Genomic DNA, 25,800 nt, shown 5'->3' with positions numbered 1-25,800 from the left:
AAGATCGTGGAGGTAGTTTGCTGCAGGTTAACGGATCTTCAAGCTAATCTCTATCGACATTTTATTAAGTCTAAGAATGTGAAACAGGTACTTCAGGATCAAACCAAACGCTGCAAAGTTCTGGCATCTATTACAGCCCTGAAAAACTTTGTAACCATCCAAAACTAATCTATGACACTGTTCGAGGAGGCAGCTCAGAAACAGCAGGCTTTACCTTTACACCAAAACACAAGTCAAATGCATATGACAGTGCAGACAATGGCTAATGTCAATGCACTTCTAGTTTTCACTGCCATAAAATTGCAATTGAGCAAATTCCATTGATTAAATTAAATTACAAGTGTTTTAATTAGCATATGCAATCAAATCGCAATTAGAACTGGGAGGCATTGAGTTATAGAAGATAAATTCATGAGACAAAAGGCTCAGATGTTACTAGATGAAGCTGCGGCATGGTCATTTGTTTGGTGTTTGTTTGGTAAAGATACTGAAGACAACCTGGGGGATATTTTTGTGTCTCCATCAACTTCGCAACAAGTGGCCTGTGACTTCGTCATGACAGATCACACGGCACAGCTATGCCTTCGGATTGTTCAGTGGCTGGAAAATCTTGCATCTAAGGCAGTTGATTTTGACAAGAAGGTAAAAGGATGGTATACTGGTTCTTATCTTCACAAGTCAGGTGTCTGGCATCAAACACAGCGGCTATTAAGAAAAGGTTTGGGAGTTCAATGCTTGTCCACCTTCTGCAAACATGTGTATGTCAAAAGGGGCCGGGGACATCTGGAAAGAGCAGTCTTTGCCGTTTCTCATTCAACAAACGACGCAAATGCCTGGACGCGTAGATTCATGTGTTAGTTTCATCGGTACTGTACCATGCTCAACAGATATGCCCATCATTATTGGATAAGAAAGATTGTAGGGGGATCTGGATTCTGTGTTGTGGCAATTGAATACTCCGGCATTCAATCCGATATATGCGGTGGATTTACTCCAAATCATCAAGATCCTTTCCTAATTTCGGTAAACCGGCCAACACATTTCCAGAGATTTGGGGCGCAGTTTGCAAAGTGGCATGCAAGATTCGATTGCCTGTGTTTATCTTCAGTAAATGGGATGGACACCTGTAATGCCACCTCTTCATCAGATTTAACAGATTCGAGTGGAAGGAGCGCTATTCTCTCTTCAGAAGCGCTGAGTGTTTGTTTTTTAGTTTTATTTATTAATAATGAAAAAACAAATCCCTTGTCTTGGGGGTCGATTTGTTTTTTCTTAAACAGATTTTTTATTTAATGTATTAAAAAAAAATCATAGGAAAGAGAGTTAGTAGAAGAGAGAGTTTCTGGGTGCTGAGAGCTGGTGGAGAACAAAGCTTTCAATGTACAGTTTTTGGCAGAGAATTTAATGAAATTACACAGCTCTGACTTCTGAGATTCATGTGGTATGATAATTTAGCATAAGTTTTTCTTGTGTTTCATATGTGATCTGTTATGTTCCATTTCACTTCATGATCATTTCTAATTGAACAAATGAAGTGTTAAAGTAAGAATTCATGCCTGCCATGCTCTGCTTTTAAGTTTGTTCAATATTTAATGTTTTCTACTGTTTAAGGAGGATTCAAAGTTATTGTTTGCCCTCCTTAGCTCCTCACCAGTCTTGCCATCCCATTTAAATCTAGATTTGGTGTTAAATTTCTTGCCTACCTTGCCTCAGTCGATAATCTGTGTTGTTCATTATATTTCTCTGTTCAAGCTGTGATTTTGCCCATGCAGCCCAGAAAAACCCCGTCATTTAATTAAAAACCCCAAAATCAACCTTTTTAATCAGTTTACTAGCCTAATATCAGTGTTACCTTGTTGGTCATCTCATCCCATTGAAGATCTGCTGAGATTAACCGGAGAGAGCCTTCTCCTGCCCCGTAGGGCTAGCTACGAGGCTGAATGGTTTGATGTTGCCTTAAGGTTTACCTTTCTCAGCCTGAGGTGAAATCTCAAGCGCTAACAGAAACTTCAGAGTCTAATGACTCTATCATCTTGGCCATTTTATCGATTTTGGGATCTGAAGATGATGAAGGCTCGCCCCTCTGTCTTCTTCTATCAACATTACCTTTGAGCTTTTCTGCAGCCGTGATGTTTTATTCTACTTCCAGGGCTGCATCTTGCATATCAGTCAAAGAAGCACATCGCCTCTCCCTCAACAGTAAATAGAAGTCAGAATCAAAGGCATTGGCATAGATGAGTCTATCAGAGGTAGTGGTCGGTTTCACTTCAGCTGGTATCTTGTTGTACATGCGATTAAATCTCTTATTAAAATCAAACAACAGCTCACCATTTTCCCTCTATAAGTTCCGAAACTCAATATGGTAGTAAAGGAGATCCTTCTTATCCCCCCAATGCTTTAGGAATGCATCATCTATGGCCTCAATATCCGCTATAGATGCTGGGGTCAGTTCCCTGAACCATTTTCTAGCCTCTCCATCTAGGCTTTGGACAAAGACTCTCATCCAGACGTCATCTTCACTAATGTCCAAGTTATCAACATAGCTATAGAATGACTCAAGATGTTCTTCAGCTAAAACACCTTTAGTCCCAGTGAACTTAGGCATATAATTCTGATTAACTCCAGTAGGCATAACATTCAAAGGAGTGGGCAGTATTAGAGGTCCATACCTAGCAGCTATGATTCTTTCCATTTTGGTAGGTGCTTATGGACCTACCACAGTTGTGGTGGATAAAAGGGTACTGGCAGTCTGAATGATAGAGGGCTAAGGAGTGACTGACAGGACTAAAGGAGTATGATGGATAGGAGGTGAGGTTTCCTTTGGGCTTAAAGCAAAAGGAGAACCTAAAGAATAAGGAGCTTTATGAATCTCTGAGGGTTTTTCTTCACTGCTAGTATTAGATTCTATACTCTCAACATGTATTTGTTCTATTACAAGCCTTTCTTGAAGAGATATGGGAGGTTGTTTAGATTTACTTGAACCTGATGCTCCTTTCGGCAATATCTTTCTCTCTTTGATGATTTGTTCAGAGTCAAGTACTGGGTCAGCTTGTAGCTTTTGAGGATTTCTCCGAGTATGCCTCACAACTGAGCCAGAACTAGAAGTGGAGTCGCCAAGAGGTTCGGCCTCCAGTAGAGTCGCCAGATAGATGATTACAACTAAAAAAGTGCCTAGACTTTGTCTATCATCAAAGTTGGATCTATGTCGTTTCCTAGGGAAGTTGAGCTTCAATTTCCTCTCCCCGGCAACGGCGCCAATTATGTTAGCACTCTAGGAAACTCTCCTAGGTTGCAGATCGGAGATGCCTGGTAACATATAATCTTCAATATTGTTCTCTGAACTATTGGAATAAATGATGGTTTGGATCAAGTTAGATAACCATTTCAGCTCTATTCTCACTCAAGACATGCATGAACACTCTCACCAATACAAGGCTTTAGACCACTAATGCTCAATAATTTATATATTTAGTAGATAGATGGAGAACACTGACTATACCAGCAGATTACATACATAAACATAAATGAATGGCTAGCTACAGGCAGCAAAAGAGAATACTGACTATACTGGTAGATGCATATATGACCACACATGGATGGCTAGCTACAGGCAATAAAGAAGCTTGCAAATCTAATATATCAAAGCAGAGATAAGATGACAGTTATCTGGCCTTAGACACAAAGAAAACATGAACAAATTGTTCAAGTGCAAGCATAGAACAGCAAAGAGAATGGACATTGAACATATAATGGCAAAAGAAGCTTATATTGCTTAGAATGAAGATGAGAAGCTTGAATGAACAAAGGAGGAATAATCTCCAAAAGTTGAACCATTATTTCATCTTGTTTTCAGCGATTTATAGCTCGTTAACAATGGTCCTGAGCCTTTTGAAGCTTCAAGTGTCTTAATCTATCCCTCTGTCCTGTTTAACCATTTGATTCCCTCAATAGGTAGCATGATTTGTAGGTTTCTTCTTCTCATAGAAGACTAACCATATTCAAATATTTTGGGCAGCTTGCTGTGATGCCTGGGAACTCTCTCGTGCCAGAGATGCCCAATAATGTTTGTTAAGATGGATGTTGCGTTGGTTGGACCATCGATGCTCCATGATCTCGTTTGATTCGGGTTGCAATGTGTTGTGGCCCCTCTCTTTCCCTTTCCGGGATCTGTCCACCGGCCGCTGTATCCCGGCTGAATCCCTCTTCTGGCATGTAAACATTTCTGCACAATGCTTCTAAGGATGGTTGGCCACCTGATCTTGCAAATGGAGTGGCTATCGGGCCTATGAAATCCCTGCAACAATCCCTTTCAAATGATAACCATGAATGTTTTCTATTTCATACATAAAACGCTGCAACTGTGTAAATCCTGCCCTTCTCTGTTCTTTTCAGACCTCAAAATTCCTTAAACATGGCCTATTCTCTCATCGGTTCCACCCCCTGGGTCGCTGTCGTCTATCGCAGTCGGCCTGGTCCCTTTGTTCCCCTTGTATTTTGAAATACTTAAAAACACGGGAAATACATGAACATTGACCTCCCTCTGGTTTTCCACTCTTATGGGTTTCATTCCCGAACCCTTTTGGGTTTGGGACTCATCGCAATTGGTGTTACCATCTTTATAGAGGCCCTGCTCCTTCGCAATATTCCGATGCGATCTTGTGATGCGATTTGATCGCAATCGCATATCGCTCCAACCAACGGTCTTCATATAACACGGCGTATGTTCCTGCCGATTGCGAACCTGCGATGTGATGTGGGCCGCCCGACCCTTGGTAATGTTCCGCTGCAATGTAGTGATTCGATCCGATCGCAATCATTGATCGCTCAATGCCAGGGCTTTATATATTATGCTCTCCACCGCCACGACTGCCAATGTGACTCGCTGATTAACTGTCCCTTCAGCTTGGCCGATTGCGATTTAGCCAGTTAGATCTGGGTCATTGATCATCCAGATCTAATGGCAGCTGTGCATTTCTCTGTTCGCACCTGCAATACTCTATTTTTTCACTTTTTTGGAGTATTTTAGCCTCCTGATAGCGTATTTCCGCCCTTCTAAGGGCTTTTGGCATATGATTGTTTCGGTCTTGGGAGGATCTTAATTAACTCTTGAAGACTTCAGGAGTGTTTTGGATCCATTTTTTGGGCCAAATGCCAACAAAGCTAATATACACTTCTGCCATTATTGTGGTATCAGAGCTGATGTGAGGCGGAGATTCCAGCTCTATAGGCACATGGAAAACTCCATTAATTTGGTCACTTAATATTTGGTATCTAATTTTTGTTTTTTGGAAAAGAAATTTAATTATACCATTGATTTTAGATTGAGTTGAAATCAATGGATTACTTGTCATAGTAGGCATTCATAAGTTTGAGCAATTGAGTGCTCCGCTTAATCCGAAAAAATACCTCTGCATTAATTTGGGTACTGTAAAGTACCACTTTTCTTTTTCTATGAATTGTTTATCCATAATCTTCAATGCATATATTTTCCTAGTGTCTTTATTTTTTTCCCTGACAACCCTGGAGTAAGAACCAACCCTATGCAATTTCTCGCATTCAAAATCTTCGATGCGAAAGGGTTCCTGCGGAGCCTGGAAGGCGAAGCTCTTGGAGCGTTGGACACCATTGCCGTTTCTTTCAATTACATTGTTGTCAGCAGTAGGAGTCAGACGAGGTGCGGAGTTCGACTCTTGTAACGATAATTTGCTACCCATCTCATTAATTTGGGGCCTTTAAGAGATCTATTGCTTTACGCCTGAAGACGATGTCAAAGCTTCGACTCCACCATTTCCTTGGATGAATATGAATGTGAACATGAGGAACTGTCTGACCAGCTTCAGGTCCATCCTGGATTGCAAATGTAAGTGAAGAAGCTTTCAAGTGTGACTTGAGTTTGCTGCCAATCTTTTGTGTGGAAATCCACAAATCAGTTATCTCTTCGACAGTCAGATCTGCAAACCTCTTCGACAGTCAGATATCAGTGCCCTGATACTCTTCTTAGTCCCCATATTGTTAGGAGGAAATCGACGGAAGACTTCTCAGGATTTCCTTATGTTACCGCACTTATGAATTGCTTCTTGCTGCATGGTACGGCCTGCCCTTTATATCACCTAATAACATTCTGCTGACCATGGTTAATGGAACTGGGGCCATTCTGGAATTCTGCTACGTGATCATGTTCCTCTTCTATATTGACGACAAGAAATATTGGGTGAAAATTTTTGGTCTTCTGGTGAAAATTTGTTTGATGATTGTAGTACTTTGGCAACTGAAATTCAACGCAGAGATAAATTCACCAGATCAGCCATAAAGGTTCTTGTCAGCACTTAAGGGGTTGATTTAGTTCAATTTTCTTATATTAATCAAACAATGTGGAAGGGTAGCAATTTTTTTTGGGAGTAATAAGGAAACTTAATGGAGAGAAAAGTATTTTTTTTGTAATGGGGCGATAAAGTTTTTTTTGTAATGGAGAAATAAGGTGAGTTGGGTAATTTCTCAAAGAAGTGATTTTTATTTAAAATCTTTAAATTTGGGTTCATCGCATTATAACTCAAAGGAATTTTACTTTGAGGGGGGTGACATTTTTATTTTATTTTTTTATTTAAGCAGGATTTGCAAGAGCATTGTAAAAGTCAAATTTCGAAAGTTACCTTGTAAATATTTGAGAAATTGACTAGAACTAGGTGTAAAGCTCAGTGATTTTTCTCCTATTTCGACGACTATATGAGGGTCAAGGCCAAGCCATGATAGATCGTTTTTTTTTGCGTAGTGTGTTGCATGTTGTGTTGCCCATCTTGATATTTTTTCTAAGCCTGATTCTTGGTGTGAAGCTTCAACACTACAATGTCAAAGTTGATTAATTTGTTTTCTGATTCTGACAAACTTGAAGTTACAAAATCTTACAAAACATGGCAACACCTCATTGAAAGTACTCTCATTTATAATTAACTTTGGCATGATATATGTGATGGTGATATTAAGCCAAATAAACCCACAGATGCAGTTGCACTAGTAAAATGGGAAGTTAAGAATGCCAAAGCATTATCTCCCATTAAATCTTCCGTTAATGATGAAATGTATGTCCATATAGCAAATGATACAGATGCATGGTCTGCTTTGCGAATTTTTAAAGACTTCTTTGATACTCAGCTTGAATCAAAGAAAGTTGATCTACAATTAAAATTGTTGCAACAAAAATTGACTGAAGGAGGTGATGTCCTTGAATACATCTCCAGACTTGAGAATATTAAGTAGGAAATCTTTAATGCTGGTTTTCAAGCAGTAGATGATAGTTTTGTGGTCACAATTTTAATTGTTGGACTTCCTTCTTCCTACACACATTTTTTAGAAACTCTACAATTAATTGGAAAGTTAGAGAAGCTAAAGTTTGATGAGCTCTGTGAAATGTTGACCCAACATGATAAAACCTTTGGGAAGAAAAAGAAAGTTTGCGAAGATGTATTTTTCACAGAGGCCAGCATTAGTAAATCATCAACTGATAGTTCTAGAAGAAGAAGCAGATGGAATTTCAATCATAATCAAGCAACACATAATGTACAAGGTCATGGTCGAAGCCAAAGCAGAGGAAACAACTTTAACAGTGGCAACAGTTCAGGTAGGAGTAATTTTCAAGGCAGAGGAAACGGTCAAGGAAGAGGAAATAATAAAGGTAGAGGACAACCTCAAAACAGAAGTCAAAGTAGAGGCAGAGGACAGTCTCCAGGAAGAGGAAGAGACTTAAGTCAAATTGTGTGTCGAAGATGTCACAAAGTTGGACATTATGCTGAAGATTGTCAAACTTCTATTGATAAAATACCCAAGTTTCATTAGCACTCAGCACAATTTACAAATGATCAAGATGATGATGGTTTAGAATATGTCTTTACTTCTTTGCTGGCATTACAACTTTCCTCCTATATTAAAAGTGATTATGAATATGCTTGGATCTTGGATTCAAGAGCAACTCAAAACATGACTTGTTGACGAGACTTCTTTTGGAATTTTCATGATTTCCAACTTAATTCCATCTTTCTTGCCGATGATACAAAACATACTCCTTATGGAAAAGGTGTAGTTAAAGTTTCTCTCCCTAGCGTTGGAGAAAAAATGATTTCAAATGTATGGTATGTACCAACCTTTAAGAAGAATTTGTTATCTTTACTCACAATTCGACAAGCAGGACATTAGGTAATTATGGAAGATGGCTTAGTTAAGATTAATTCAGTCAAATAGAGATTACAAATTGTGATGATAGGTTATGAAGATGGAAAATTTTTAAGGATGAAAAGGACAGTTATTCCAAGGCATTCTGACTTTGCAGAGACAGTGACTATAGGAATTTCACCTATAATATTGTGGCATGTAAGATATGGAAATTTAAATTTTGAAAGTCTTTCTCAATTGCAAAAAAAAAGGGATGGTTAAGGGACTTCCAATTTTCAAAAAGGAAAATGCAAAATGTGAAGCTTGCATTTATGGAAAACAAAGTCGAGAAATTTTTCCAACAAGTTCTTTGCATGCAAACAGGCTGTTGCTACTAGTTCACAATGATGTTTGTGGACCAATACAAACTTCATTAAGTGGTTGCAAATATTTCTTACTATTCATTGATGATTTCAGTAGAATGACTTGGGTTTATTTCTTGAAGAAAAGGTCAGAAGCTTTTGAAAAGTTTAAAAAATTTCGCCAACTTGTTGAAAATGATGTCAAAGAAAAGATAGGCACTCTCAGGACAGATAATGGGGGAGAATTCAGTTCAAATGAATTCAAAACTTATTGCAGTGATAATGGCATAAGAAAACATCTTACAAATGTTTACACTCCATAGCAAAATGGAGTAGTAGAAAGAATGAATCGCACCTTGTTAGGAATGGCAAGATCCATGTTAACTTTCAAAAAGTTAAGTCCAACATATTGGGTAGAAGCAATTCATACAGTTGTCTACTTAAGAAACAGATCTCCAACTGCTTCTTTAGACGGAATCACACCTTATGAAGCTTGGTTTGGTTTCAAACCTCGAGTTAAACATCTTAGAGTTTTTGGATCAGTATGTTATGCCTTAGTTTCGAAAGAAAAAAGAACTAAGCTTGACTCAAGAAGTTTGAAATGCACAATGATTGGATATTCTGATGAGAAGAAAGGGTACCGTCTTTTGACCAATGGAAAATTTATTGTGAGCAGGGATGTAATTTTTGATGAAACAGAGAGTAAGAGTGCTGAAGAAATAGAAAGTCTTCTTCAAAAGTTAGAAACTAAAGGTAGTCAAAGAAAAGGAAATATGCAAAGTCAACCAAATTCACCAAATTGGTATGAACTTGATTTTCCTTCATCTGAAGATGATTCATCTAGTCCATCTACTTCAACAACACCATCTGGATCTTCTAGTAGTTCATCCGCATCTCCAAGCAGCAACAGTTCTTCTGACAATGATTCTCCACCTCCAAAATCTTCAACTGATCGACGAACATCAATTTACATTAATCCTCTTTACAATGATGGTGACTTTTCAGAATCTCAAACAAGTGAGCATCAACTACCAAAATGGGCAGTTCAACTTTTGAAATATGTAAGGCCTGATGAACAGAGTAAAACAAGAACAAGGACATCACACAAAAGTGAAGGAAATTTTGCCTTGATAGCAAATGATTTTACTGAACCTTCCACATACAACGAAGTAGTAAAACATAAAGAATGGCAACAGGCTATGATTGAAGAATATCGAGCAGTAATTGATAACAACACTTGGAAACTTGTTGATTGTCCTCAAAATGTTAAACCCATAGGATGTAAATGGGTTTACAGAGTTAAGTACAATCAAAATGGAGAACTTGAAAAGTATAAAGCAAGACTTGTGGCTAAAGGTTTTGCACAACAGGAAGGCATTGATTATGAGGAAAATTTTGCTCCTACAGCTAAATGGAGCACCATTTGATTAACACTTGCATTGGCCGCTCAGAAAGGATGGAAAGTTCATCAAATGGATGTAAAAAGTGCTTTTCTCAACAGGGATTTACAGGAAGAAGTATATATGACACAACCACCAGGTTTTGAAATTGAAGGGTAGGAACATAAATTCTGCAAACTGATTAAGGCTTTATATGGGTTAAAACAAGCTCCCCAAGCTTGGTATGCCAAAATGGATGAATACCTTAGGAAAGTTGGTTTTCAACGAAGTGAATCTGATGATACTTTGTAAGTGCGACAATAGGGTAAATATATGGTGATTCTTATTATGTATGTAGATGATTTGATCATTATTGGAAACGATGATGATCATATTGCATAGGTGAAAATGGAGTTACATGCATGTTTTAAGATGACAGAATTGGGATTACTTCACTACTATCTTGGAGTTGAAGTCTTCCAACGTCCACATCATATTTTCATTTCTCAGAGGAAGTGTGCAGCAGAGGTTCTTCAATGATTTGGAATGCAGTATTGCAAGCCCGTTCTTACCCCCATGGAGCAAAACTTGAAACTTTCAAAATTTGAAGGGGGGGAATGGTGGACAACACTACTTATAAACAATTGATTGGCAGCTTGATTTATTTGACAAACACTCGCCCTGATCTATCTTATGTAGTCAGTATTTGTTGGGTCCCTATAATACTAGCGATTACCCCATTACTATTGTAGTTATACCCCTTATTTATATTGTTGTGCCCCTATTACCCCCATATTGTTATTTCTGTGCCCCATAGAATCCCTCTATTGTTATTTTTGTGGCTTTATATTATTATTGTTAGGTCGGCTAGATTATATTGTGACTCCTTAGACTCCTATATATAGAAAGGAGGTTTTGTCATTTGTATCATCCAAGAATTGTTCATTTATGTAATGTAAAGGAGGTTGCCCCCTCGAAGAGGCTAAATTCTAAGGCGTTGATCTATCTTTTCTATCTTTTCTTGAGCTGGTTTCATAACATTTGGTATCAGAGCTTTGGATTCTAGGGTTTCGCTTCTCCAAACAGGTCATCGTGGAATTTTCGCTATAACGTTTTTTCTGTGATGTTTCTGAAGTCGCAAAAAAAACCCATTTGAGAAGAAATCGCACTAAACCTTGGGTCTGAATTTTAGAGCTTTTCGTGCGATATTTGCGGAGATATGATCTGAGGAAGTTGGTCTTTTTGCAGACTCCTGAATTACATTCAAAACAGGTGACCTGGGGAAAATCGTCATAACTTTCTCTCTGGGCATCGGATTGAAATTTCATAAGAAGGTACAGAAATAGGACGGACTGTAGTTTCTTGTGTGTGTGTTTCAGTTTCAAAGGTTGAAACAGTGACTCGTGGCACGTCGTACAAGTTCGCTCTACTAAACCAGTCTAAAAGCAAGTCACTGTGGGAGATTTCACATAACTCTTCCTTGGAGAATCCAATTTGGCTCAGACTTGTGGCATTGGAAAGAGGACGCAGAGGGCTACTACAAGTAGCAATTTTAGAACTGGATGATCCGAAATTACAGAGATACATCAGATTCAATATCAGGCTTCTTTAAAGTGAAAAAATGTGTGTAGTTTTTTATTTTTTATTTTTGTGTAAGCTTGGTTTAACGGAATTCAAAGGGCATAGTAAAGCATTATTATCGGTAACTGATGCCCCGAGGAAAGAAAATGCAAACACCTAGTAAGGAACCTGAAAGCTCTAGCATGACTCATGAAGAAGAGGAAGAAATGCTACATGATATATCAAAATTACAAGAACAAGTGCAACAAATGTCACGCTCACAAAAGCTAACAGAAGCTAAGATAAGTGGCGTGGAATCTAAGATAAATGGCATGGAATCTAAGATAAAGGGCATGGAAGCTAAGATGGAGGATTCGATGGTAGATTTGAAGATAGATTTGAAGACAGACATGGAAGAATTGAAGAAGTTGCTACAAGAAAGGGTCACTAATGGTGAAAAGGTAGTAAAGGAAACTCATGATGAGAACAAAAGAAATGTTAATCATGATTCCATAGACGCTAATGTTGGATCAAAGAATCACCATATTCCAAAAATTGATATGAGGAAGTTTGATGGCAAGGATCCCGCCACATGGATATTACAGATGGAGCAATTCTTCGATCTCAATAATGTGCAAAACGCACAAAAGGTACGTATGGCAACTGTATATTTGGAACCAAGAAAAAATGAAAATACATGAAAATATGTGTTTACCCACTCTACAAACTCTTGAATAGACCCACATCGAAAAAATTGAAAATACATGAAAAAATGTGTGGTTCTACTCAAAAGTATGCAGAGTTGGTACTTGTTTGATGTAGAATCTACTCATTGGATACAAAATTTAATTTTTCATCCAACTAGTACCCACACATGAAATGTGAGTAATAAGGATATAAGTCAAAAATACAATTAAAAAAATAGTTTTCTTTCTTTTCCTTTAAAAATTCATATTCATATTTTATTATTTTTACTATTGTTTTATTATTTTCCTTAAGAGACCTAATTTAGACCTCAAAATTCTCGTAATGAAAGGAAATCATAGTTGAAAGTCTTTTTACATAATAGAGTTTAAATGTCATTGGTCCTGTTACCACTAAAACCAGCAGGGAACCTAAAGGGGTTCCTAAGAGGGAAACTACTAGGTTCAAGGCAACAATGGAGGCTTAGCCCACTATCACCACAGCTAAGTCTCCTTGCTCTTTACAGACTTTCACTGATGGGAGGAATCCTGGTAGTGTAGGGATCAGTTGTAAAGTATATGTTAATGAATAGGTGGAAGGTGACCCTAGAAACCCTTTCCCGAGGATGGAGTGAAGAATGGAACTTGCTTGCTCTTTAAGCAATGGACTTGGTCTTCCAAGAGAAAGAGGTGAGGATTGGTGCATTGAGGGAGAAGGAATAGACTTACGGGCAAGGTTCTCAATCTCTATAATCCTTGGGAAACTTGGATTCCAAAATGGTCCTTGATAAATGATCTTTATTGAGTAGTGGGACCACATGGGGCCAAGTGAACAAAACCCAGGTTTGGGGATGGAATGCAAAAACCAATGATGTTCCTATCCTGGACAAGGTGAAGGGAAAGGACCAAGCAAGAATATTTACTTCAAAAGGTTGAATTGATCATGTTGAGGTCTAGCCTTGGGGATGCCTAGGAAAAATTCGATCCTAGAGCTAGGGCTTGGGATTCCCGGAGATTCCACTGTTAGAATTGCCTCAAATTTGGAGGAGAGGGAGGGGACCCACCAGCACAGTAGCCTGTAGGAGATCGAAGTTTTTCCTTGGGTCAATTCCCGAGAAATCGATGCCCTATGTGACCTTCGAGGGCCAGACCTGGGAAAAAGTGATAAAAGGTGAAAAAGGTGAAGGGGATGACCACCCTTTTTAGGGATCAGTGCCTAATTCACTTGGGGATATGGATTCAAGGATGATGATGAGTAAGAATTTAGTTTCTTGATCAAGGAGGCCCAAAAGGTCAGCTTCATCCAATGTTGAGAAAAAGAAAAGAAAGTGACCTTCAAGCATGTATACTTCAAAGAAAAAGATGCAATATTATTGAGACAAATAATCTCTAGGAAATTTCATTCATATAACATTGGCCCATACATTAAATTAGCTAAAACATGCTCAATTCCACATTTCAATCATGCAACAACTAGCCCTAATTTTAACGGTATGCAACAACAAGAATAATAACATCAAAATTTACCTACAACGTTATAGAGTAAATCCAACCAACATTTCATTTATGAAACAAAGCTCCAAGACAAGATAAATAGCCCAAATCCATACGTCAAAATTCATCCATCTCCAAAAAACATCCTCCAAGGAAAAAATGTGAAGTTCTCTATGATTAGAGAGATCCCAAGTCAAGTGATGATCCAAATGAATGTATCTAACATCAATATATAGCCTCGTAAGGAGTTTGAATTATCCTATGCGCCTAATTAGCCCCTAATAATAAAATAATGTGCAAATAAAACCCCTATTGGTGACAAGCCCACCAAACTATCTCACAAGTGGAAAAATAAGCCTCACTTGGGGTCAAATAATAATATGTACATGTCGTGGGGCCCTCCAAAGGCCTAATAATGTCCTGAAGTGCCATATTGAGGAATAAATTCCTCATAATATTATGGACAAGGGAGGTGGCCCCTTGTTCTCCAAGTAGTAGACCTGTGGTGCTCCCAGTGGGTCCGAGGACACATAAATGACCCCATGCGTCTCCATATGGATCATAGATGGTTGTAGATCCTCTGCAAGGGTCTGAGTGGTGGAGTGAATGTTTCCATGACATCGTATAAGTCCTAGGACACCTTCCAAGGGTGCGGGTCTCCTGTGGGGGCTTATTGGGCATAATGTACCAAGCATATCACCATCATCCCAAAAGTGGATCACTAGTAGTCTCTGAGCATTGATGAAGATCTGTGGAGTGTTGTCTGTTGTTGTGGAGGCGAATGGATATTTGCAAACCCTATATGTGCCAACGTAGACCTCTAGGGGTTAGGATTTCATATAAGGAGACCAAACCCAAATGGAAACCACCTATAATCCTGCATAAGATCCAATGCATCCCCAAGGCTTCCAGTACAACAAATCATTAAAATAATCAGGTAAAAGAGTTTACAAACCATGGATAACAAAGTGGGCACTTCATAACGGCATGCCCTTCTATAGTGGGCTTTGGTATGTGCTAGTGTCTTCAAGCTCCAAAGGCGGTTAACCAAGTACCTTATTAGGAGGTTTCAACCCTTAAAGGGGATAATATGTCCAAGGTACATCCCTCTAATGGAGGTGGGAAGTGATAAATATGTGGAATGGAGTAGGGAATGAGAGGGGCAACCCTGGGCTACAAAGTGGGGCATAGGGGTAGTTGGATAAGGGGAAGCCCACACCTGAGTATGTAATGTATAGGAGGGAGCAATCGTGGTACATGAGGTGCCTCAATCTTGATTTTTCCACCCTTCTTTATATGCCTTTTTCCTTTTATGAATTTTCTTTAATTAACTACTCGAGGCTCAAAGGAAAAGAGCATGCTATGTAAGATGTAGTAGTGATTACCCCCTTTTAGGTAGGGCGATTCATTTCCCTCCAGGTGTTGGCACAATCATGGGTTCCTTAATGATAAAGGAGACTCATCTAGGGCCTATGGAACCAAGGTGATGACCATGTATTGGGGTAGAGCTCATGTATTGGCTTTTGCCCACATGCTAATTATTTTTGTCCCAACCATATTTTGCATTTTGTGGTACAATTTCCTGTTAAATGTGGCCAATTACACTTTTTTCTTTTTCTTTTAGTTGCTTCAACCTCTAGGGCATTTTCTAGGCTTAACCCAAGGTGGGGGCAAGGGGATAGGGAGGTTGGCCCTACATGGACCCAAAATGGAAATGTGGACCCAGGTGGGAGAAATGATGAATGGGGGTATAGTGAGTGGAAAGGGTGTAATATATGTGGATAAAGGAACAACACCACACACCCAAAATGGGGTTTTCTCAAGTAGTACCACCCTAGAACCAAATGGTCAATAAAGGAGATCCCACAAGACTAAGATGCAAGGGTAACATCCAAAATAGATCAAGGGGACAAGAGCAGAAACTAAGCCCACTCTTTCCACCAAATCCCCCCATTGTTCCATTCCCAAAAGTATCCATGATAAGTAAACCCAATACTCAATTACCAAATGACATGACATACCTTTACATTCTAGAGGCCCACCTTCAAACATACGATCAATACAGGTGGGTGAGGGACAACATGGCTGGCTCGAGTGACAGAGAAATGGCACAACAAGCTAGTAGGAGGCTGCAATGGGTTGTTGGTTGTCGGTTGAGGTTCATCATGGAGAAAAATTTATCCAATGGATATCACCCACGAAGTGGTGGGTAACCAGTCCCATAAATCCTAAGTCCAACTTGGGTTATTGTTACATAGTAACATCCACTGATTATCTTACAAAGTGGTCAAAAGAAATAGCATTGAAGCAAGCTAGTACTAAGAATCTTATTCAATTTATACAAGAAAATATCTTATCAAGATTTGAGTTTCGGAAAAATTTATCGTACATAATGGTTCTATATTCATTGGTTCAAAGTTTACAACATTTGTGGAAATTTTGGTATACTAATGGGACAACCACCCAATTACCATCCTCAAGGAAAGATAGCTTTTCAATCAATTAATAAGTCTTTGGTGGAAATTCTTAAGAAAAAAATTACCACAAACCAAAGGAATTGGCATAAGAAATGTTAGATTTCCTTAAAACCCAATAATTGATTCACAATTTTCAAGTGTAAAACCATAAATACAAACAATTTTTGTTCTATAAACTTAAATTACAAATACACTGAGTTTTCTAACTTAGCATGCATAGCAGAAATAAATAAATCAGAAGAAAAATGCATTCAACACATAGACCACAAGATATACCCATTAAACCCCAACTTTGGGGAAAACACACAAACTGTGTGTGTTTTATATTAGCTTAGAAAATGATAAACTCTAGAAATTTATACAACAAGGGAATACTTCCCTTTTCCTTTCTACAACAAACTCCACTCAATAACTGATTTGAACCAAAAGCAATACAACCCCTACGCATTCATGTTAATCTACGGCTACACAGATCTACTCTTATGCACACAAATGTGTACTATATGGACGCACAAGTCGACCTCCCCATGCGCATTGTAACTTTTTGTATGACTATGTTGGTTTTGGGCTAGGCTAAGGGTATTCAACCCCTTCCTTCCTTCCTCTTGATAATTGATATGTTCATTGACTACTAAAAACCATAACTTCTTTTGTTGAGCCAATCACACACTCTATGTGTTCGTCTAATTGGCCACTTACTCACTCTATCTCCTTTTATAATTTGTGTTGGATGTCTAATCCGTTAAGGGTTATGGTGTGGAAGTTGAATAGTTAAAGGGAGTCCAAGAGACCTTGGAATATGAATCCAACGGTGATGTAAAATGTATAAATGCACATCATTGTGAATAATAAAGGTAATGAATGCTTATTATTTCATATTTTGTTCATATTCCATGTGTGTGTTTGACATGGAATTAGAGTGGGGGATCTCTTGCCTTGCTAAAGTGTGAGCCACCTATTTTTGTGGCCTTTGTAAACCTGTGCTCTCCTCCTTGTTGGTTTTGTGCCTTTCTGAGTGTTTGTAAGTGTTTGTAAGAGTAGAGACCGGTCATCTGTCAATTCTACACTATCAGGACTATCATCTTCAACCCTTGTGTTAATTTTAGGTATGTTCTATGCTAGAGCAATCTTTTTAATTTCTTTTCCATATTAGCAATCACATCAGCATAAAGTAAATTGTAGATAGAACATAAATATAAATCGCAGAAGACAAGCCAAGACAAGAGGACACAAGATGTGGCGCTAGCCAGGGACAAACCCCACAATGTGTGGGGAAACCCTTGATCAATTCTTCTTTTATGTTCTTCAAAGTTAAGCAGAGAAAGAGAGAGAGAGAGAGATAGTACATTTACAACAAAAGTCAACACTTTGACTTATCTAGATCTAGCATAGATCATTCTGTATAATGATGAGATCAGTTGAAGACATTCTGCTTCAACTGATTCTCCAAGGTGACGGCTTCACCTATCATAGTGTTGCATCTAGGTCCACTTGTTGCACCATTGCATATGACGCCATGCTGCAATAATCATGATTATCATCATGCTGCCCATGTCCATGATCTTATCATGATATCCTTCATGTTCATGATCTTATAATGCTGCCCATACTAATATGCATCATCATCATGTTGTCCTGTGCTTACATCATTTTGTTGTCCAATGCTCATATCATCATGCTGCCTTTACTATCCTTCTGTATATCAGCCTTAGATTCTTGATATGGCTTGCAGCCTATCAAAGCAGCTAGGCTATCCTCCACGCAGTCCCATTATTTGCTTATCACTGTCTATATGACCAACGTTCTTCATAACCATGCTGGACTGCAGTTATGACTGAAGTAGATTATATATTATATGACTACTCTCATAATATATATGACCATTCCATACATCATTGTGTCCCATGATTGTTGCATCCATATATCATATAACCTGCGTGGTATATCACCATTATTGCCCAGCGTATCATGACTGTCCAGCATTTCAATATATCGATATGAGACCTGTGAGGTATATCTCTGCATGGACAACATATATATATATATATATATATATATATATATATATATATATATATATAGCGTATAGTTTCTAGATCTACGCTGCCAAATCACACACGGCTTCATTGTTTCTGCCCTGCATATGATATTTTTCAAGACATCGTATTTATTATTGCGTACATCACTGTAATATTTGTTGCGTATGACTGCGTGTTAGGGTATCACTTAACTGTTTCCATATGTCATGAATATGACGGGCTATATGACTGCGTTGTATATATATATATATATATATGCATTCCATATATATGACGGTCTAGCGTGAAGCGGATATATATATATATATATCTATATATATATATATATATATATATATATATATATATATATATATATATGCGTCCCATAATATGACTGCGTCCTGACTGTCTGCTGTTCCAGCGTTCCATATTTATGTGACTGCGTTCCACTTATATGTGATTGCGTCCCTGCGTTTCATATTTTGTATGACTGCGTTCCACTGACAATGTTTATCCCTTGACTGCGTGTAGGGGATTCAGCTTTCTATGTGTTATATGACCAGCGTATAACCTCCTCAAAGAACAGTGTATAACATCCATCACGTGGTTGTAGTTTTAGGGCTGCAATTAATTAGGGCATCATCTTTTGGATTTTTTCTCCATCAAACCCAAAACAGGATGAAGAGAGATCACAAGAGAGTAAGTGTATAGAATGACTTAAAGTCTGTTTCTATTTATACTAAAAACATGGATGATTGAATAGACATGACGTTTGGGCTCCTTGAGCCTACATAAGTTGCTGGTCGGCTAGATAATAAATCCATAATCAACATAAATTCATATCTCCATAAATACTTATCAGAATCGGATGATCTTTAGATCAACCCTACACCTCTCGACGAGAGGGATCCAATAAAAATATCAGCTGCCATAAAATAAGCTGACCCACATGGAGTTTGGCCCTAGTTGCCAAATTAACACTCCCTCCCAACTAGGGAGAACTCCATCCGCTGATCCATAAGTCCAACTGTACTATCTTTGCCATCAGTGCCCTACACTGCTCTGCCCAACTCTACTCAGCTTTTCTAGCTCTGCTCTACTCTGCTCAGCTCTGTTGGCTCTACTCTGCTTTGCTCAACTCTGCTAGCTTTGGCTCTGCTCAACTTAGCTCTGCTGTACTATGAAGAAGAAGAATTGATCGAGAATGTCTCATACCATTCTCCACTGACCCGAAGTCAGTCTTAGAGTGCGTATCACTAGTCCCAGACCAGTCTCAACCGACCCAAAGTCAGCGTCATTGTGGGTACCACTCCTACCACTAGTCCTAGACCAGTATCGCAGGCTTAGAGAGTGTACCATTGGTCCCAGACCAGTCTCAACCAACCCGAAGTCAGCGTCATAGTATGTACCACTCTCACTGGTCGCAGACCAGTTCGGCACTGACACGAAGTCAGTCTCAAAGTATGTACCATTGGTCCCAGACCAGTGTCAACCGACCCGAAGTCAGTGTCATAGTAGGTACAACTCCTACCACTGGTCCTAGACCAGTATCATTGATCCCAAATCAATGAAGGTCATCCTAGCGTAGGGAGTATGGTAGATACAACGATGCGTCCATTGGTACTACTATGGTCCCTATCTTCATTTCCTTGCTCATTGATCAGATGAGAGGTACTTCCCATGAGTCCCAGACTGCATGGGTAGGATGCCTCGACAGGAGAACTTAATCAATCCTGTCCTCACAGGAGAACTAATCATCTTGCTATATTTTCCATGGAGAACACATCATCCAAGCCTCACAAGAGAACCAGTCATCTTGCTACATTTGTCATGGAGAACACATCATCCAGACCTCACAGGAGAACTAATCATCCTGCTACATAGGATAGCAAATCATCTTGTTCCACAAGAGAGTGAATCATCTTGTCCCACAAGAGAGCGAATCATCTTGTCCATAGGAGAGTGAATCATCTTGTCCACAGGAGAGTGAATCATTCTGTTCACAGGAGAGCGAATCATCCCGTCCCACAAGAGAGCGAATCATCTTGTCCCATAAGGGAGTGAATCATCTTGTCCACAGGAAAGTGAATCATCCTATTCACAGGAGAGCGAATCATCCTGTCCCACAAGAGAGCGAATCATCTTGTCCCAGTGCACACCACTAGGGGAGGGTGAGTCACCCTGTGGTCGTATGTTGCTCCAGTAAGAACCGCAAGCCCCCAGAGCTCCCAGAGCTCAATGTATGCAACATGCAGGACCCTTGTACAAGGGTCTCTTGACGACTCCAAGTCGTTCGAGAAAATCATAGATTTGATCTTTCCCTTGGGGCTTTAGCAACCTGTACATCATCTCAGTGCGATGGAGCCTCCTTGCTCATCGACTTACCATATCCTAGATAAGGTAGTATTTGATGTTTATCTGCTGGAGCAATCGTCGAATACGGGATTCCTCAATAATAGAATCCCACCTCTAGTTGTTACAGAGAATCACAGTGGTATTCATCATGTGTACAAATAGCTCACTGATGAGCTTCCCCAACTAGGCAACTTCATACGAGATCATACTCGTAGATATGTATCTGGTATCGGTGGTGCTTTTAACAACCGACTTCTGCTTCTTGCTCATCCATGATATCAAAGTAGAATCCAAACAACACTAAGAAGTGCTCCAGCGATCCTTCACATTGCTTGCCCAATTAGCATTCAAATAATCATGCAATTTCATATTTTCAGCAATGTGTCTCAATCCATGAGATATTGTGCCCTGAAGACATCTTAGAAGATTCTTGGGACCAATCCAGTGAGGCTCAACCAAATATGAGCTCCCCGTGTTAACTGAAAAACATATGTCCAGAATCTAGCTCCCTCTTACTTCTGCAAATGAGAGGATCTGCACCTGTCAGAAATAGTTCATCTGCATAAGGTGCCGATATGAGAGGTTTATCATCCACAACCTTCAGATAATGGTTTGGATCGATTTCACTCCTAGTGAATCTCAACTTCATCAAACAACTATCAGTCCTTTCATACTACGCCCAGGGTGTTTTGCTTCAAACCATAGAGGGCTTTCTTCCATCTGTATACATGAGATTCCCATTCATGAATCTCAAACTCCATGGGTTGTTTCAAACCTTTGGACCTGCTACATGAGGGGAATGGTCCCCTTGTAAGATTTCCTAGTACATCTTAGACATGTACTTTCATGCTCTTTTGAATTCAGGCTTCCCTGTCACCATCTGACTCACAGACCTCCGGTGTTATGTGTTAATGGATATGGTCCCCAATGGACTTCCTGTAACTTAATACAACCCTGAACTCAAAAGCATCTTTGAGAATTCTGTTTTCAAACACGTACCTTTCCATCGACAAATGCCACCTTAAATCCTTCAACTTCCATTCCTGGGGTTCCTTGCTTCCTTGAAGAGTCAGCTGTGTCCTTGATGACCTGTATCTCTGCCATTCGGACACTACTTCGCATAAGAGCCGAATTTATAATCAAGACATCTACCTTTCCTTCCACCCTTAGATCCGAACTTCCCAATGAAGTGATCTTTAGGTAGGCCATCAGAAGTTCCCCTGCGCCATTCTAATAATATGCTCTGCTTCGACTTCACCCTTTGTGAATTGTGAGGAACCCATTGATCCTTTTGTCTTATCCCAACTATCTTTGGTGATTACTCTTTCACTCTTGCTTGGGCATTGTCTTCACCTCAGCTCCGATACCATGTTAATTTTAGGTATGTTATATGCTAGAGCAATTTTTTAATTTCTTTTCCATATTAGCAATCACATCAGCATAAAGTAAACTGTAGATAGAACATAAATATAAATCGCAGAAGACAAGCCAAGACAAGAGCACACAAGATGTGGCGCTAGCCAGGGACAAACCCCACAATGTGTAGGGAAACCCTTGATCAATTCTTCTTTTATGTTCTTCAAAGTTCAGCAGAGAGAGAGAGAGAGAGAGAGAGAGAGATAGTACATTTACAATAGAAGTCAACACTTTGACTTATCTAGATCTAGCATAGATCATTTCGTATAACGATGAGATCAGTTGAAGACATTCTCCTTCAACTGATTCTCCAAGGTGACGGCTTCACCTACCATAGTGTTGCATCTAGGTCCACTTGCTGTACCACTGCATATGACGCCATGCTGAAATAATCATGATTATCATCATGCTGCCCATGTCCATGATCTTATCATGCTGCCCTTCATGTTCATGATCTTATAATGTTGCCCATACTAATATGCATCATCATCATGTTGTCCTATGCTTACATCATTCTGCTGTCTAATGCTCATATCATCATGCTGCCTTTACTATCCTTCTGTATATCAGCCTTAGTTGCTTGCTATGGCTTGCAGCCTAGCAAAGTAGCTAGGCTATCCTCCACGCAGTCCCATTATTTGCTTATCACTGTCTATATGACCAGCATTCTTCATAACCATGCTAGACTGCAGTTATGACTGAAGTAGATTATATATTATATGACTGCTCTCATAATATATATGACCATTCCATACATCATGAAGCGTATATACATATGACTGTGTCTAGGTGACTGTGTTCCATACAACGTATGATGACTGCGTTCCATACATCATTGCATCCCATGATTGTTGCATCCATATATCATATGACCTGCGTGGTATATCACCATGACTGCCTGGCGTATCATGACTGTCTAGCGTTTCAATATATCGATATGAGACCCGCGAGGTATATCTCTATGTGGACAACACATACATACATACATATATATATATATATATATATATATATATATATATATATATATATATATATATATATATATATATATATATATATATATATATATATATATTGCGTATAGTTTCCAGATCTACGCTGCCAGATCACACACGGCTTCATCGTTTCTGCCCTGCGTATGATATTTTTCAAGACAACGTATTTATTGCTGCGTACATCACTGTAATATTTGCTACGTATGACTGCATGTTAGGGTATCACTTAACTGTTTCCATACGTCATGAATATGACGGGCTATATGACTGCGTTGTATATATATATCTGTGTTCCATATATATGACGGTCTAGCATGAAGTGGATATATATATATATATATATATATATGCGTCCCATAATATGACTGCGTCCTGACTGTCTACTGTTCTAGCGTTCCATACGGTCTAGCGTGAAGCGGATATATATATCTGCGTCCCATAATATGACTGCGTCCAGACTGTCTGTTGTTCCAGCGTTCCATATTTATGTGACTGCGTTCCACTTATATGTGACTGCGTCCCTTCTTTTCATATTTTATATGACTGCGTTCCACTGACAACGTTTATCCCTTGAATGCGTGTAGGGGCTTCAACTCTCTATGTGTTATATGACTAGCATATAACCTCCTCAAAGAACAGTGTATAACATCCATCACGTGGCTATAGTTTTAGGGCTGCAATTAATTAGGGCATCATCTTTTGGATTTTTTCTCCATCAAACCCAAAACAGGATGAAGAGAGATCACAAGAGAGTAAGTGTATAGAATGACTTAAAGTCTGTTTCTATTTATACTAAAAACATGGATGATTGAATAGACATGACGTTTGGGCTTCTTAAGCCTACATAAGTTGTTGGTCGGCTAGATAATAAATCCATAATCAACATAAATTCATATCTCCATAAATACTTATCGGAATCGGATGATCTTTAGATCAATCCTACACCTCTCGATGAGAGGGATCCAATAAAAATATCAGCTGCCATAAAATAAGCTGACCCACATGGAGTTTGGCCCTAGTTTCCAAATTAACACCTTGCCTCCCCTCTGCTTTTTTTGTGCCATTCTCTATTGTTTTCTTGCACCCCTCCTGGATGTTTTTCTGAAAATTAATTCAAAAATGACCACCTATAGCACACTTTTATCTCTCTTAGTGAGTCAAGTCAATACATTTTATTTGTTGGCCAAGAAACCACTATAGGCATGAGCTTCCTGTGGAACAAAGTCATCGAATCTTTCAATCTCTATCGAAAGTTGTGAATTTTGAATGGAGTGTGAGTTATTGAGTTAAGTGTTGAATGGTAAATGCTACCAGTGATGAAAGTCGTTGTTGTGGATGATTCTTTGGAATAGTGTGGAATTATTTCTGCATTGTTGTTTTACAAGCATTGGAATTTTTCTGGAAGACTGTGGGCTAAATTCCTATTGAATTGAGGAATTATGAACAATGAGTTTAACTCCATCGAAACTTGGAAATCGATGCATTGAAAGCGTTGAGCATTGTTGGTTGGTGTGTATGTTTGAAGACTCCTTGGTATCCGATATGTTTTGAATTGTAGGCTTAAATGGTGAGATTACTCCTACGTTGAAAAGTTTGAATTATGGGTTGAATATTTTTTGAAAGGTTGTGGTATATATGTTGGGTCGTGGTATGTTGAAAAATGCACCAATAAATCCTCAATTTGATTTGGCCTTGATTAAATTGAGAAAATTCGAAATTCCACATCAATAGACAACTTGGAGGAGTCAACTGAGGTAACATGGCTCTTGTCACTCAGTTAGCTCAGTTAATTTGAGTTAGAGGCATGAAGTTCAATTGTATGTAGTGATTCCTATATTTTAGGAGCTAGGTTGAGTTAATTTCAGTTGTAATAAGTTAAACTAGTTCTAACTGTTAATAGAACTAGTTGGTGGTCAGTTAAGTAGTGGGGCATCAGTCTAACTCAGATATCATCTAGTTAACTAATCAATCAACTAATAATTAGCTCATGCATGCAAAGAATACGAGTTGCCTAGTTGTGGTGGAGTTTCCAAGGTATTTAACAAGCAGTTGTAAACTAGTTGAGTGTACAAGTGTTGCATGAGTTCAGGTGATTAACCCTAACGAATTGTGCAAACATTTTGGAGGAAATTCCTAATTAATAGGGACCTATTTCCTCGGGAATTGTGCAAGGAAATAGGGGCTCAAGCAGAGGCGAAATTTGACTAAGTCTAGGTCAGAGCTTCTAAGTGAATAGAGAGATAGGCTAATCACTTGCAAGTTGTTACCAGTTGAGAAAAGCAATTGTTATACATCTTTATTCATCATATTAATGCAAGGAAGTGATAGGGTTTTTAGAATTTTTCTTTCCCCGAGAAAAATACTATTTACATGTGTGTGATTTCTTATTGCAAGTTTGAGGTTTTTATTCTAAATTGTGAATTAATGTCCACGGAGAAGTAGAGCAGGTTTGTGTCTTGTGATTTTGATTAAAACTTCATAAGTAGTTTCAAATCTACATTGTAATTTCTACATGGTATCAGAGTAGGATTCACATTAGAGCGGGAATTTCAAATTTGTTTCTCAGGAGGTTCGAATTTGGATTTCAATGCAACAGGATCTCTTCGGAGCTGAGAATATGGCCTTCAATGGACTATGGCTAGAGTATGCCTTGGAAGGAACCTCTAATTTTGTTGCATGGACGGATCGCATGGAGGCGGTATTGGATGACAATTGATTACTAGAATAGATCAAGGCAGATGTTGGAAAACCACTAGAATATGATGCCCAAAACCTTTCTCAGTGGAAGAAAGATGTAGCCAAAGCGAGGAGAATAATGATGGAGGGAGTATGGGATCACATTGTCTCAAATCTCCAAGGAAAATAAACTCCATTCACAATGTGGCAAGAATTGGTAGAATTGTTTGAGAATAA

General features: G+C 38.8%; 1 pseudogene; it reads left to right on the top strand.

Moving 5' to 3' along the window:
* The first annotated feature begins 411 nt into the window (after positions 1-411).
* The window catches only part of LOC149179702 (serine hydroxymethyltransferase 3, chloroplastic-like), a 53,386-nt pseudogene continuing 27,997 nt past the window's right edge, over positions 412-25,800 (top strand).

Source organism: Pinus tabuliformis, chromosome 3_2, assembly GCF_031772625.1.
Source record: "Pinus tabuliformis cultivar Carrire ecotype Pingquan chromosome 3_2, CPIR1, whole genome shotgun sequence".
Taxonomy (NCBI): domain Eukaryota; kingdom Viridiplantae; phylum Streptophyta; class Pinopsida; order Pinales; family Pinaceae; genus Pinus; species Pinus tabuliformis.
Note: the sequence above shows the minus strand (reverse complement) of the source record. Positions and strands in the feature narration are given on the sequence as shown.